Source organism: Dermochelys coriacea, chromosome 3, assembly GCF_009764565.3.
Source record: "Dermochelys coriacea isolate rDerCor1 chromosome 3, rDerCor1.pri.v4, whole genome shotgun sequence".
Classification (NCBI taxonomy): Eukaryota; Metazoa; Chordata; order Testudines; family Dermochelyidae; genus Dermochelys; species Dermochelys coriacea.
The window spans coordinates 173,074,238-173,090,557 of NC_050070.1; the positions used below are offsets into that span (position 1 = coordinate 173,074,238).

At 40.1% G+C, this 16,320-nt stretch overlaps 1 protein-coding gene across 2 annotated transcripts in view; it reads left to right on the forward strand.

The window, feature by feature from the left end:
- The window catches only part of MTA3 (metastasis associated 1 family member 3), a 208,464-nt gene that overhangs the window by 187,910 nt on the left and 4,234 nt on the right, over nt 1-16,320 (forward strand). The window lies entirely within an intron of this gene.

Genomic DNA, 16,320 nt, shown 5'->3' on the forward strand with positions numbered 1-16,320 from the left:
GTATATAACTTGGTTGAAATATTTGGCTGAAATTCTCTGAGCTGCATTTGGTAGGGAAGAGGGAAAGATAACTTCTAGCCATCTTGTGGCCCGAGATTCTGGGGCTCAGGACCAGTCCAGTTACTTCTGTAAATTAGAACAGTTTATGCCTTGTCCTTTAAGCCCGGTTTCCAGCTGCTTTGCTTCATGGTGTAGTGCAAAGCAGTCAGAGTGGACATGAAAATTGGGCAAATATATTGTAAAGGTTTGGGAGTAATTATGAAGGTGACTCAAAACTATTTTAAAGTGTTCTTGTACTCCAAAAAGTGACTTCACTATGGTATCTTTCTGGTGTTTGCATCATCACCATAACCTTAAGATTCTGCAACTGAAACTAAATGAACCATTCTATCTGATGTGCAAATCAGAATAGAATCTAGCTCATTCTCCTTTCATTGTGTTGGCTCTGTTTTAGCTAACAGGAGTGAAAAGTAATACAGTATATTATATTCAGTAAAATAAGCAGATCTGACTGAATACAAATGAATAACAGATCAGTGGAATAAAAAAATCCATTTAGTCCTCTTTCAGTGTATAATTCCACTGTATACTTTTGAACTAACATATGTAAATCTTCAAATACATAGATTACTGGCTAGTTGATATAAAAGTCCATTCTGCAATGAAACTGGAAAGCATGAAATTCTGTCTTCTCCAATGTAATGAATCCTCATTTTGGTTCATCTGAGCAAGGCAGTGAGGAGGGAATATGGAATTGGATTTATGGAATCACAAATGGAAAAAAATATGAAAACACTTTGTGATTATTATTATTTTTTGCCTCAAAAGTGGCATGTTGGAGGGGAGGGAAATTGTCTATGTAGACAATTGTAGAGAGTGTAGATATTAGAAATGGAAAGAGATGTTCGACCATTAAGTCTCTCCCCCTGCCATCACCGAAGTAATTGAAGAAGTACTTTATGGTCTATTTGACAGGTTGTATTCTAACCTGGAGAGCCATTCCAACTCCTATTAATCTGGTCCAATCCTGTTCTCCCATCTTTGACTACATACGTTGTTTGATCCACACCACCTGATAGCCCGTGCCATCCTGAAAACAAGTTCCAGAGGGAGCTATGTACCTATTTTGTCTTCCTGTGTGTTAATCATTTAAAAGCCCGTAAGAAATAGATCTTGTTAGAAGGCTGGTACACTCTGTTCATATGCATAAACATAGGATTTCCTCCTGAATATGCACTAAAGAGGATTACAAGATTTACCAAAGCCTCTCTTTGCTAAATATTAATTATATACATTCTAATATTTGCACTCTAAGTGAATATGGTGCTGCATAGCAGATTGATGGTACCAAAACAGTCCCTGCCTCAAAAATTCTACGGTCCAAAACAGACAGACCAAGACAAGACAGAATTTACACATGGATGGATGTTGCATTAGAGTTTGAATGATTCATAGAGTAGATGTTTCCTTAGATTTGATTTGGGAGTTTGGCATAAGTTAGCAGGGAGGCTGCTCTGGAAATATGGGCCGGGGTAATGAACATCATGAGTTTTTCTTATTACAGTGACACTTGCTAAATCACAACTACATTTTATGTATGTTCTAGTGAAAATGTCATCCTGTTTTTTTACTCACACTTACAAAGCATTGTCTTAAAAAATGGATGATGGATAAAATATTCTGGTTTTTCATTTATCTGAAGCAATTATACATAAATGAGAAGTATTTGGATCTTAATTCAGTGTGCAAATAGTCAAATTATGCCACTACACAGTAAGCAGATAATCTAACTGCTAAAACGTGCTATCCAATGGGGCAGGGCCTCAACTGTGTGAATCTTATTAGTATAAAGAGCATTATGCATTAAAGTGAAGTGCACTGCACAGGCCAAATGCAGTCTGACATAAGAAATGATGGTCTTGTTGTAAAGCACTGCATTCTTTCAGGAGACCTGGATTATATTCCTGAGTCAGTCATAGATTCCCTGTGGAACAGTGAGCAAGACATTTATCATGCTTGCCTCAGTTCCCCATCTGTAAAATGGGGATAATGATACTTCCCTAAAGCACAGAAATGCTGTGGCAGTAAATTCATTAATGTTTGTGAGGGACTCGGCTTGTGAGGGTGTCCACAGAAGGACCTACATAAATAGCAAGACCATTTCAAAATATGTTTTGTTTCTTTTACTAAAACAGTCTTAATATTCTCTTCAAAGTAAACTTCCTCAGAAAAATAACTACCATAGAGTACCATCCATTCTGATGAGCTTGTTTGACTGACAAAGCACCAACATGGCTAATTGTGCTAGGGTGTTCTACATGGGTTAATACTTAATTGGTAAACCAGACTTTAGTGGAAAGATTTATTCTACATTTTTAAATAACTTGCAAATTTTAAATTGTCATTTCCTTGAATTATTTTTTGACGGGGAGTAGATCATTTCAAGGAGAACAGATATTTCTAGGTTACAGTGACCATCTGTACTCTGTAGAGTTCTGTTAAGATAACTATCTTAATGCCTGTTCTGACATACTTTTAATTAGATCTCTGCATGCCATAGCCCATGAAGTCTGTGGAATAGCTACTGGGGCATCTGACGAAATACAAAAGCCCCAAATGTAGTGACAGAAAAACAATTTCCACAAGGGATTAGTGTACACCGAATCCGTTTTTCTTTTTTCTTTTGATGGACAGCCTAAAAGGCATTTTCTAAGTAATAGAATGTAAAACTTCACAAACTCAGTACCCAGGAAGAAAAGGAGTACTTGTGGCACCTTAGAGACTAACAAATTTATTAGAGCATAAGCTTTCGTGAGCTACAGCTCACTTCATCGGATGCCTAGGATAACCTTCCTTTGTACCTTCTTTATAACATTCCAAACTGTTCTGGCTCTTCTAACAGTTTGCAGTAGGTTTCCTTAAATATTACTCACTTACTTAGGGGAGGAAGCAATGGTGTCATGAAACCTGATTTCCTCAAATGTATTGTATCAGACAAATCGTTTTCAATAAAAAGGTTCCTTGGTGATATAGTTTATTATAGAGGAATCAGATTAATGGAGTTGCACCAAGTTAGGCAACTGGAGAGATTGTGGCCTAGATAACATGTTACTGGCACACTAGAACGGACAGGTATATAGACCTGAATCAAGAGTATTGCTGTTTGTTTTGGAGAGTCATGGGTTCATACCATGGCTACCTTTGGTTGGATTTTCCTACCATTTTATCATTATTATTATGCAACCTAGTGTGTGCTAGTGCCTTATAGACATAGACTGAGATAAAACCCTGTCCAGGAAAGTTTACAATCTAAAATCTATAGATAACCTTCTTGCAGTGTTCCAGATATTTCACAGATCTTGCATTTGACATATTTTCCATTCCAATGTCTTCCATTGGTTCCTGACTGGTAGGTTTTAATGACAGAAGCGACCATTATTATCATTTAGTCTGACTTCTTGCATAACACAGGCCATAGAATTTTATCCAGTAATTACTGCATGAAGCTCATAAATTCTGTTAGAACTATAGTATATCTTTCAGAAAAAGATCATCCAGTCTTCATTTAAGGCTTCATGTGATTTAGAATCAATCTCTAAGTAATTATTCCAATTGTTAATTACTCTCACTGCTAAAATTTGCTATTTATTTCTGGTCTGAATTTGTCTAGCTTCCAATCATTGAATCTCACTATGCATTCTTCTGCTCGATTAAAGAGCCCTCTGCTCTCAGAAGTCTCTTCTCCTCTAGGTACAGTAACTCCTTACTTAAAGTCGTCCCGGTTAACACTGTTTCATTGTTACGTTGCTGATCAATTAGGGAACATGCTCGTTTAAAGTTGTGCAATGCTCCCTTATAATGTTGTTTGGCAGCTGCCTGCTTTGTCCACTGCTTGCAGAAGGAGCAGCCCCTTGAAGCTAGCTGGTGGGGGCTTGGAACCAGGGTGGACCAGCCGCCCCTCTCTCAGCTCCCCTAAGTTCCCTATGTGGCAGCTGCCCTCAGGCTATCAATTTGCCTGCAGTTCAGTTGTCCCTCCCCCCACTGCCATGTGCTGCTCTTGCGCTCTGCTCCAGAGCCTCCTGCTTGTTGTAGGGGGAAGAGGGGAGAGGGGGGCTAATGTCTTGGTGTCCCCCTCCCCCCTGCTCCTGCATCCCGCTTACCCCATCTTCCATGGAGCGGGGGGGGACACGACAGAGCTCAGGACAGAGGGAGCTTCCAGGCAGCAGCTGCCATCTCAGCTTGCTGATTAATTTAACAAGGCAGTGTATTTAAGAGTGGGGTCAGCGTACTTAAAGGTGCAATGTGCATCTCTCTCTCTCACACACACGGTGTGTGTCTCTGTCTACCATGCTGTCTCCCCTCCCTCCATTCGTGCTGCCTTGCAGATTGTGAGGCTACATTAGCAACAATGGGTTAACCCTTGAGGGCTCAGCTGAGTTCTAGTTCATCATTTAGCAGTAAGGCATCCCCTGGGAAATATCCCACCTTCTGACTTCACCACCTCAACCAAGCTTCACAATCATCATCACTGCGTTCAGTATTACATTGTTTGTTTAAAACTTATACTGTGTGTGTGTGTCTCTCTCTGTGTGCGTGTGTGTGCGTGTGTGTGTGTGTGTGTGTGTGTGTGTGTGTGTGGTTTTCCAGCCAGTTATGTACCAACCTTATAGTAACTCCATCTAGGTTGCATTTCCCTAGTTTGTTTATGAGAAGTCATGTGAGACAGTATTTGTTACTAAATATATTTATTAAATATAATACAGACTTGTCTGGTGAAAAAAATTTCCCTGGAACCTAACCCTCCCACCCCCATTTACATTAATTCTTATGGAGAAGTTGGATTCACTTAACATCATTTTGCTTAAAGTCACATTTTTCAGGAACATAACTACAACGTTAAGCGAGGAGTTACTGTACTGGTATTCTGTGATCAAGTCGCCTCTTAACCTTCTCTTGGATAAATTAAATAGATTGAGATTCTTAAGTCTCTCATATATAAGGCACATTTCTTGGATCCAGATTAGCCTTATGAATGGAGGGAAGTGGTAGATGTGGTATATCTTGATTTTAGTAACAGATACTGTCTCACATGACCTTCTCATAAACAAATTAGGGAAATGCAACCTAGATGGAGTTTCTATAAGGTTAGTGCATAACTGTTTGGAAAACCATTCCCAGAGAGTAATCATCAGTGGTTCACAGTCAAGCTGGAAGGACATATTGAGTGGGGTCCTAAAGGGATCAGTCCTGGGTCCAGCTCTCTTCAATATCTTCACTGATGATTTAGATAATGACAGAGAGAGTAAACTTATAAAGTTTGCAGACGAGACCATGCTGGGAGGGCTTAAAGTGCGTTGGAATTAAAATTCAAAATGATCTGGACAAACTGGAGAAATGGTCTGAAGTAAGTAGGATGAAATTCAATAAGGGCAAATGCGAAGTACTCCACTTAGGAAGGAACAGTCAGGTGTACACATAGAAAATAGGAAGTGAGTGCCTAGGAAGGAGTATTGCAGAAAGGGATCTGGGGGTCAAAGTGGATCACAAGCTAAGTATGAGTCAACAGTGTAACACTGTTGCAAAAAAAGAAAACATCATTCTGGTGTTAGTAATTCTTCTGCTCAACACCATGCTGATTAGTCCTCAACTGGAGTATTGTGTCCAGTCGTGGGCGCCACATTTCAGGAAAGATGTGGACAAATTGGAGAAAGTCCAGAGAAGAGCAACAAAAATGATTAAAAGTCTAGCAGACATGACCTATGAGAGAAAATGAAAAAAAATGGGTTTGTTTAGGCTGGAAAAGAGAACGGTGAGGGGGGACATAACAGTTTTCAAGTACAGAAAAGGCTGTTACAAGGAGGAGGGAGAAAAATTGTTCTCCTTAACCTCTGATGATAGGACAAGAAACAATAGGCTTAAATTGCAGCAAGGGTGTGTAACAGGTTCCTCCCAGGGTGCCACCTGGACCTGGGGTACCACTGAGCCTTCATACCCAGCAGCCTGGGTTCCCTCTCACACTGTGCTTCAGTGACAAGTTGCAAAGCTCTCCAAGCTTGTACTTTCACCAGCATTCACACAGGTAAGGACACACCCAGCTGCAGTCACATGTAGGCTCTCTAACCACCAGCCTCCCAGCCTAGAACCCCAGAGCAAACCTGGTCAGTATATGGTCAAACCTGGTCAGTATATGGGTTTAATACCAGATCCGTCTCTCCCTAAATGTGAGGAGGACCATGCACACTTGTGGTAACCAAGCTGAGATTTTCCCCAGACACCTTAGTCAAATGCACACTGGTTTGGATTAAAACATAAAAGTAAGTTTATTAACTATAAAAACATAGATTTTAAGTGATTATAAGTGATAGCAAACAGATCAAAGCTGATTGCCTGGTAAATAAACAAAAATGCAAACTGAGCAAGTGATAAACAGGCTGGCAGATTCTTAAGGCACTAACTGCCTTTGCTTTGCAGCTTGGGTTTCCCAGGTTTTCATACACAGGCTAGAAATCCCTTTAGCTTGGGACCATCACTTCCCCCAGTTCAGTCTTTGTTCCTCAGGTGTTTCCAGGTATGTTGTTGTAGGGAGAGTGATGTACCATCATGATGTCATTTCCCCCTTTTATGTCTTCTTCCCACTTGCTGGAAAGCTCTTTTGCTGTGATCTGAGTCAAACAGTTCCCATTGTGTAGTGCTGTCTTGGAGAGGTTTCTATTGTACACAGTTCCTGGGGTAATCCTTGGGCTTGTGTGCATTTTCTCAGTAATGAACATGTTCTCATGAACATTGTTTGGCCTTTTTTTACTGTTGTACCTGAAAGGCTGCTTGTGGGTGTTTTCAACCTCACGACAAGTTTCAGTAACGCATACATAGCCAAATTTCATACTTTCGTATGTGGTGATTGCACATACAATCCAATGAGTTATTAATGTCTAGCAGATCAAGACTTTTAGAATGATACCTCATAAGGCATACTTTGTGCAAAACATATCCTAATTATATGACAGTGATGAATATGAGGGTGTCACAGGGTGGTTTAGATTGAACATTGGGAAAAACTTCCTAACTGTCAGGGTGGTTAAGCACTGGAATAAATTGCCCAGGGAGGTTATGGAACCTCCATCACTGGAGATTTTTAAGAGCAGGTTAGACAAACACATGTCAGGGATGGTCTAGATAATACTTAGTCCTGGCATGAATGCAGGGGACTGGACTAGAAGACCTCTTGAGGTCTCTTCCGGTCCTATGATTCTATGATTCTGTATTTTCCAGACCTCAAATGTGTAGTAGCTCTTTTCTGAACCTTTTCCAATTTTTCAACATTCTTATTAAAGTGTGGACTCCAGAACTGAACACACTATCCAGTAATGGACTCACGAATACTGTATTAAAAGCTAAAACCACCTCCCTACTGATGCGTGATATTTCCCTGGGATACATCCAGGGACTGTGCTCTCCCACTTAGCAATGGCATCACATTGGGAACTCGTGTTCAACTAGTTATTTATCATTATCCCTAAATCCTTTTCAATGTCATTGCATTCCAGGATATGACCCCTCATCTTGTAAGTGAGACCTTATATTTGTTCCTAGATATGTGACTTGCATTTGGCTATGTCAAAATGCATGTTGTTCAAACAAGCCCACTTTAACAAGTGATCTGGGTCTGTCTGTATAATGGGCCTCTCATCATTACTAGTTAGCTAGTACCATTATTATTTACTGTTCCACCAATTTTTGCACCATCTGAAAATTTTACCAGCAATAGTTTTACATTTTCTTCCAGATCATTGATAAAGACATTGAAAAACATTGAGCCAAGAACAGACCCCTGTAGGACTCCATTGGAAACATCCTCCTTGGATGATTATTCCTCATTTGCAATTACTTTTTGTGATTCATCAGTCTACCAGCTTTTAATCCATTTCATATGGGATACATTGATTTTATATAGTGCTGGTTTTTTATGAGGATGTCATGTGGGACTAAGTCAAATGCCTGACAGAAATCTAAGAAATTATGTCAATACAGTTACCTTTATCAGACAATTTTATAATTTCATCAAAAAGGATTTCAAGTTTGTTTGACAAGACCTATTTTCCATAAACCATGTCGATTGTCATTAGTTATACTGCCAGCCTTTTAAGTATTTACTGATTCTGTTCCATATCAGCCTTTCCATGAATTTGCCTGAGATCAGTTAGGGCCTATAGTTACCCAGGTCATCCCATTTACCCTGTTAAAATATTGTCTTGTTAGTTTTTTTCCCCAGTCCTCTGGCACCTCCCTAAAGTTCCAATATTTGTTAAAATTCAACTGTAATATTTCAGCAAGCTCCTTGACTGTTTCTTTTAATAGTCTTGTGTGCAAGTAAAAGTTGGTCTTTAACATTCCCCCTGGTTACTGATGAAATAGAAAGTGTTTCCTAATCACTGTAAGATATGAGTACTCCTTACTGCTTTTTTTCAAATGCAGATCAGTAACAAGGTGCATAATTTGAGAAGCTTGGGAAGTGTGTCTGGCTTTTGTGTAGTTGCTGCTACAATATTATGCTATTTTTGAATAAAAAATTAGTTTTAATATTACAGTATGTAATATACTAAACAATATCTTTGATTACAAATGACTATTTAGGTTTTTTTAGTGTTATTGTGTGGCACCAACTAAGAGCCAGGAAATATACAGCTGAGGGAGATAGATTAGGTAGATAGATAGATAGATAGATAGGTATACAGCTGATATATTATGTTTTTTAACTTATACTTTAGTGAAAAAAGCAAACAAAAATGGGTATAGGTGCATACATCAAAGTCTTATCTTTTAAAGCCATTTGCCATTTTCTTATCCAGGTTTGCTTTCGTCATTACTATTAGAAAAAATATTTCAAGGAAGCCACAAAAACACGTTTACCCAAGATATGGCACAATTTATGGCTCTGAAGTAAACACCACTTAAGTTTATGTAAATACATATTTAGGTCTGACATGTTTTAAGGCATCGCTGTTCACATGGGTAAGCCCGCATGCTGTTTTGGGGGAGTTCTTATTATTTAGCTAATAATGGATGTAGTGGTTCAAAGGTGTATGGTGCAAATATGAAATTAGGCTCCTTTTTAAAAAGCTATGTTGGAGTTATAGGACCATCACCCCTTCCACCACTTAACATCTAGAGCCTTTACTTCTTTTGGCTTGGGGAGGGTGGAAGGGGAGAAGGATAGTGAGAGGAAAATTGTTAGTACTTAATTTTTTTTTAATGTAATGCTTATAAAAGGTGCTGGCCTGACATTCCTCAAGACTGAGACCCTTTATTCAGTTGCGTATTAAAGTAACTGTTTGTACAGTAACAGTCTGTAGTACTGGCAGATACAATAAAAGCTTCTCTACGCAGCCCTGCCATTATGCATTAACCCTTTCTAGAGCAGTTCTATGAAGGGATGGAAATGTAGTTAAATCCTTGGGCTATTTTTGGTCTCTCTTCTGAGACTGCTAAGAACAGGAGCTGTTAGTGTCATTTGGAATGGCGGTGTTTGTGATGAGGACACTTGCTCAATAGGAATTGGACTGAGGCCATCAAACCCATTGTGTGTGGGTGACTAACAGCTGAACTATGTTGTATTTGTCATGTATCTGATCCAGATTTGAGTCATTAACCTAGGCTCCATATCCTACATTGGCAGAAACAGCAGCACTGTAATGCTGAAAAAGTCAGGATGAAAACAGTTACTTTAAGTATTGCACTAGGATCATAGTAATTAAAGAAGAAAAATGCAGTTAGATTATTGAATCTATCTGTGACGGATTCCCCCCAGGATGCCACCTGCAACTTGGGTACCACTGATCCCGCCTGACCCACCAGCCTGTGTTCCCTTTACACTGTCCTGCTGTGACAGGCTCTCAAGCCCCCTCCAGCACACATACCCGTGGGGACACACCCAGCTGCAGCTACACACAGATATTGAGATCTGCTCTGCATGGGAAGGCTCAGCTAAGGAACTGCTCAGTTACTCAAGTGCACACCCCTCTTTGGAGGATAAACCCAAAATTATACTGTCTTGCGCTGCACAGACAACTGTACAATCTAAGCTCATGAAATTCACCCCCTCCCTCAATATGGAGAGGAATATACACAGTTTTCTACCCCAAGTTATGATTTCCACACACTGGTTTTAGACAAAACAAGTTTATTAACTACAAAATACAGATTTTAAGTAAGGTTGTCAATCGCAGTTAACTCATATCATTAACTCAAAAACATTAATCATAATTAAAAAATTAATCACAATTCATCGCAATTTTAATCAATTAAATCAGTTAAACAATCGAATACCAATTTAAATTTATTAAATATTTTGGATGTTTTTCTACATTTTCATATATATTCAGTGTTGTAATTGAAATCAAAGTGTATATTATTTTTTATTATAAATATTTGCACTATAAAAATGGTAAACAAAAGAAATAGTATTTTCAGTTCACCTCATACAAGTACTATAGTGCAATCTCTTTGTCGTGAAAGTGCAATTTACAAATGTAGATTTTTTTTATTACATAACTGCACTCAAAAACAAAACAATGTAATACTTCAGAGCCTACAAGGCCACTCCTTGTTCAGTCCTACTTCTTGTTCAGCCAATTGCTAAGACAAACAAGTTTGTTTACATTTACAGGAGATAATTCTGCCCTCTTCTTATTTACAATGTCACCAGAAAGTGAGAACAGGCATTTGCATGGCACTCTTGTAGCTGGCATTGCAAGGTATTTACGTACCAGATATGCTAAACATTCGTATGCCCCTTCATGCTTCAGCCACCATTACAGAGGACATGCTTCCATGCTGATGACCCTTGTTAAAAAAATAATGCGTTAATTAAATTTGTGGAAGAACTCCTTGGGGGAGAATTCTATGTCCCCTGCTCTGTTTTACTCACATTCTGCCATATATTTCATGTTATAGCAGTCTCAGATGATGACACAGCACATGTTGTTCATTTTAAGAACACTTTCACTGCAGATTTCACAAAATGCAAAGATGAGATTTCTAAAGATAGCTACAGCTGACCCAAGGTTTAATAATCTGAAGTGCTTTCCAAAACCTGAGAGGGACGAGGTGTGGAGCATGCTTTCAGAAGACTTAAAAGAGCAACACTCTGATGCAGAAACTACAGAACCCAAATCACCAAAAATGAAAATCAACCTTTTGCTGGTGGCCTCTGGCTCAGATAAATAAAATGAACATGTGTCAGTCCGCACTGCTTTGGATTGTTATCGAGCAGAACCCATCATCAGCATGGATGCATGTCACCTGGAATGATGGTTGAAGCATGAAGGCACATATGAATCTTTAGCACATCTGGCATGTAAACATCATGCAATGCTGCTACAACAGTGCCACGAGAAAGCCTGTTCTCACTTTCAGGTGACATCATAAACAAGAAAAGGGCAGCATTATCTCCCAAAAATGTGAACAAACTTGTTTGTCTGAGCGATTGTCAACAGTGTGTCCTTGTTGCCAAGAAAGCCAATGGCATTTTGGGCTGTATAAGTAGGGGCATTGCCAGCAGATCGAGGGACGTGATCATTCCCTTCTATTCGACATTGGTGAGGCCTCATCTGGAGTACTGTGTCCAGTTTTGGGCCCCACACTACAAGAAGGATGTGAAAAAATTGGAAAGTGTCCAGTGGAGGGCAACAAAAATGATTAGGGACACATGACTTATGAGGAGAGGCTGAGGGAACTGGGATTCTTTACTCTGCGGAAGAGAAGAATGAAGGGGGATTTGATAGCTGCTTTCACCTACCTGAAAGAGGGTTCCAAAGAGGATGGATCTAGACTCTTCTCAGTGGTAGCAGATGACAGAACAAGGAGTAATGGTCTCAAGTTGCAGTGGGGGAGGTTTAGGTTGGATATTAGGAAAAACTTTTTCACTAAGAGGGTGGTGAAGCATTGGAATGCATTACCTAGGGAGATGGTGCCATCTCCTTCCTTAGAAGTTTTTAAGGTCAGGCTTGACAAAGCCCTGGCTGGGATGATTTAGTTGGGTATTGGTCCTGCTTTGAGCAGGGGGTTGGACTAGATGACCTCCTGAGGTCCCTTCCAACCCTGATATTCTTTGATTATATGGTTGGCTGAACAAGAAGTAGGACTGAGTGGACTTGCAGGCTCTAAAATTTTACATTGTTTTATGTTTGAATGCAGTTTTTTTGTACATAATTCTACATTTGTAAGTTCAACTTTCATGACAAAGAGATTGCACTACAGTACTTTTATGAGATGAACTAAAAAATACTATTTATTTTGGTTTTTTACAGTGCAAATACTTGTAATAAAAATAAATATAAAGTGAGCACTGTACACTTTGTATTCTGTGTTGTAACTGAAATCCATATATTTGAAAATGTATAAAACATCCAAAAATATTTAAATAACTGGTATTCTATTATTTTTAACAGTGTGATTAATCACAATTAATTTTTTTAATCACTTGACAGTCCTAATTTTAAGTGAGTATAAGGGATAGCAAACAGATCAAAGCAGATTACCTAGCAAATAAACAAAAATGTGATCTGAGCTTAATATACTAAAGATATTGGATATGAATAGCAAATTCTCATCCTAACTGTTGATTTAAACAGTTTGCAGAGATTCTTGAGGGCAACCTGCACTTGCTTGCAGCTGAAAACCCCAGGTATTCCTTTCACAGGCTAGAAATCCCTCTATCCTGAGTTCAGCCCTTTTCCCACAGTCCAGTCCTTGTTCCTCAGGTGTTTCCAAGCGTCTCCTTTGGGCGGGGAGTCAGTGAAGAACAATGATGACGTCACTCCCCATCCTTAAACAGCTTTTGATTATGGCGGGAACCCTTTGTCTGCCCTCTTGGTTCCCACACCCAGTCAGTGGAAAAAAACTGGTATTCAAAGATGGAGTCCAGATCCAGGTGACTTGGTCACATGCCCCTGTAGGGACACAGAAGCCATGACTCGGAGGCTGTTTGTAGCATCCTCAGAAAGGCTTCCCAGTGGGAGATTAGCATCTTCCAAGACCTATTGTTCTCCCAAAAAGCCATTCCCAGTCAGCCACTGGGATTGCACTGATTGCATTCTGCCTAGTAGGCATTCCCCAGATGTAAACACATTTGCAATAGATGCATAGACAATATTCCTAACTTCAGATGCAAAAATGATACACGCATACAAATAGGATAATCATATTCAGTGAATCATAACCTTTTCAATTATATCTTGCATGACCTATCTTTCATAGAATACATCATAGCTATGCCATAATCATATCATAATAATATCACTATGAAGAATATGGGGCATAATGCCACACCGTCTCCTTGCAAGTGAAGGATATTGTAGCCAGATAGAGGATGTATGTTTCTTTTCTGTACAAAATATTACTTCTATGGCTTTCTGAATAGACTTTAAAAGGTTTTGTTTTGCTGTGTATTTTTTCTTTCATTTTTATTATTTTAATGGATGATAGCGGCTCTTTCCACAAACCAGAGAAGAAGTAATTGAGTTGGTGTGGGCACAGTTCTCCTAAAGTTTTTCATGTCTTCTCAGATGCCCTAATAATCTGGTAGCTCATCTCTCATACAGGAACCAGCAGATTATCTAAGAAACAGGCAAGACAGAGCAGTCAGGCCCAGCTGTAGCCTTGTAGAAATGACCAATGGAATAGGGGAATTCAGAAGATTGGATATTATGACAAATGCACTGTTTTCCCCTGGGAGAGTAACCTGAAGGCAACTGTCGTAATTTCAGGTCCCCAACTACAGTCTGTACTTTCAATTGGAAAAGGCTGGGAGCCAATGGTTTGGAAGAAATACAAGAAAACACAGTGTGAAGAAATTCAAATTTTAGGTTGAGAACTTGGAACTTTGAAAAAGAATGTTCCAAAGACACAACTATATTGTTCCATAGATGTATGTGTTTCTAAAGCCAATTCTCAGACTTGTGAACAATAATACCACAGTGATTTCAAAGGAGTCCACATGTCTTAAATTTATTTTAAATAACACTGTAAACATTTTATATGAAACACTTAAAGCTTTAAGCTGGCTTTATATTGTTGCATGAACTTATCATTTCTTTATGCAAAAAGAAAAGGAGTACGTGTGGCACCTTAGAGACTAACAAATTTATTAGAGCATAAGCTTTCGTGAGCTACAGCTCACTTCATCGGATGCATTTGGTGGAAAAAACAGAGGAGAGATTTATATACACACACACAGAGAACATGAAACAATGGGTTTATCATACACACTGTAAGGAGAGTGATCACTTAAGATAAGCCATCACCCACAGCAGGGGGGGGAAAGGAGGAAAACCTTCCATGGTGACAAGCAGGTAGGCTAATTCCAGCAGTTAACAAGAATATCAGAGGAACAGTGGGGGGTGGGGTGGGAGGGAGAAATACCATGGGGAAATAGTTTTACTTTGTGTAATGACTCATCCATTCCCAGTCTCTATTCAAGCCTAAGTTAATTGTATCCAGTTTGCAAATTAATTCCAATTCAGCAGTCTCTCGTTGGAGTCTGTTTTTGAAGCTTTTTTGTTGAAGTATAGCCACTCTTAGGTCTGTGATCGAGTGACCAGAGAGATTGAAGTGTTCTCCAACTGGTTTTTGAATGTTATAATTCTTGACGTCTGATTTGTGTCCATTCATTCTTTTACGTAGAGACTGTCCAGTTTGGCCAATGTACATGGCAGAGGGGCATTGCTGGCACATGATGGCATATATCACATTGGTAGATGCGCAGGTGAACGAGCCTCTGATAGTGTGGCTGATGTGATTAGGCCCTATGATGGTATCCCCTGAATAGATATGTGGACAGAGTTGGCAACGGGCTTTGTTGCAAGGATAGGTTCCTGGGTTAGTGGTTCTGTTGTGTGGTGTGTGGTTGCTGGTGAGTATTTGCTTCAGATTGGGGGGCTGTCTGTAAGCAAGGACTGGTCTGTCTCCCAAGATCTGAGAGAGCGATGGCTCGTCCTTCAGGATAGGTTGTAGATCCTTGATGATGCGTTGGAGGGGTTTTAGTTGGGGGCTGAAGGTGATGGCTAGTGGCGTTCTGTTGTTTTCTTTGTTGGGCCTGTCCTGTAGTAGGTGACTTCTGGGTACTCTTCTGGCTCTGTCAATCTGTTTCTTCACTTCAGCAGGTGGGTATTGTAGTTGTAGGAATGCATGATAGAGATCTTGTAGGTGTTTGTCTCTGTCTGAGGGGTTGGAGCAAATGCGGTTATATCGTAGCGCTTGGCTGTAGACAATGGATCGAGTGGTATGATCTGGATGAAAGCTAGAGGCATGTAGGTAGGAATAGCGGTCAGTAGGTTTCCGATATAGGGTGGTGTTTATGTGACCATCGCTTATTAGCACCGTAGTGTCCAGGAAGTGGATCTCTTGTGTGGACTGGTCCAGGCTGAGGTTGATGGTGGGATGGAAATTGTTGAAATCATGGTGGAATTCCTCAAGAGCTTCTTTTCCATGGGTCCAGATGATGAAGATGTCATCAATGTAGCGCAAGTAGAGTAGGGGCATTAGGGAACGAGAGCTGAGGAAGCGTTGTTCTAAGTCAGCCATAAAAATGTTGGCATACTGTGGGGCCATGCGGGTACCCATCGCAGTGCCGCTGATTTGAAGGTATACATTGTCACCAAATGTGAAATAGTTATGGGTCAGGACAAAGTCACAAAGTTCTGCCACCAGGTTAGCCGTGACAGTATCGGGGATACTGTTCCTGACGGCTTGTAGTCCATCTTTGTGTGGAATGTTGGTGTAGAGGGCTTCTACATCCATAGTGGCTAGGATGGTGTTTTTAGGAAGATCACCAATGGACTGTAGTTTCCTCAGGAAATCGGTGGTGTCTCGAAGATAGCTGGGAGTGCTGGTAACGAAGGGCCTGAGGAGGGAGTCTACATAGCCAGACAATCCTGCTGTCAGGGTGCCAATGCCTGAGATGATGGGGCGTCCAGGATTTCCAGGTTTATGGATCTTGGGTAGCAGATAGAATACCCCAGGTCCTGGCTCCAGGAGTGTGTCTGTGCGGATTTGTTCTTGTGCTTTTTCAGGGAGTTTCTTGAGCAAATGCTGTAGTTTCTTTTGGTAACTCTCAGTGGGATCAGAGGGTAATGGCTTGTAGAAAGTGGTGTTGGAGAGCTGCCTAGTAGCCTCTTGTTCATACTCTGACCTATTCATGATGACGACAGCACCTCCTTTGTCAGCCTTTTTGATTATGATGTCAGAGTTGTTTCTGAGGCTGTGGATGGCACTGTGTTCTGCATGGCTGAGGTTATGGGGTAAGCGATGCTGCTTTTCCACAAT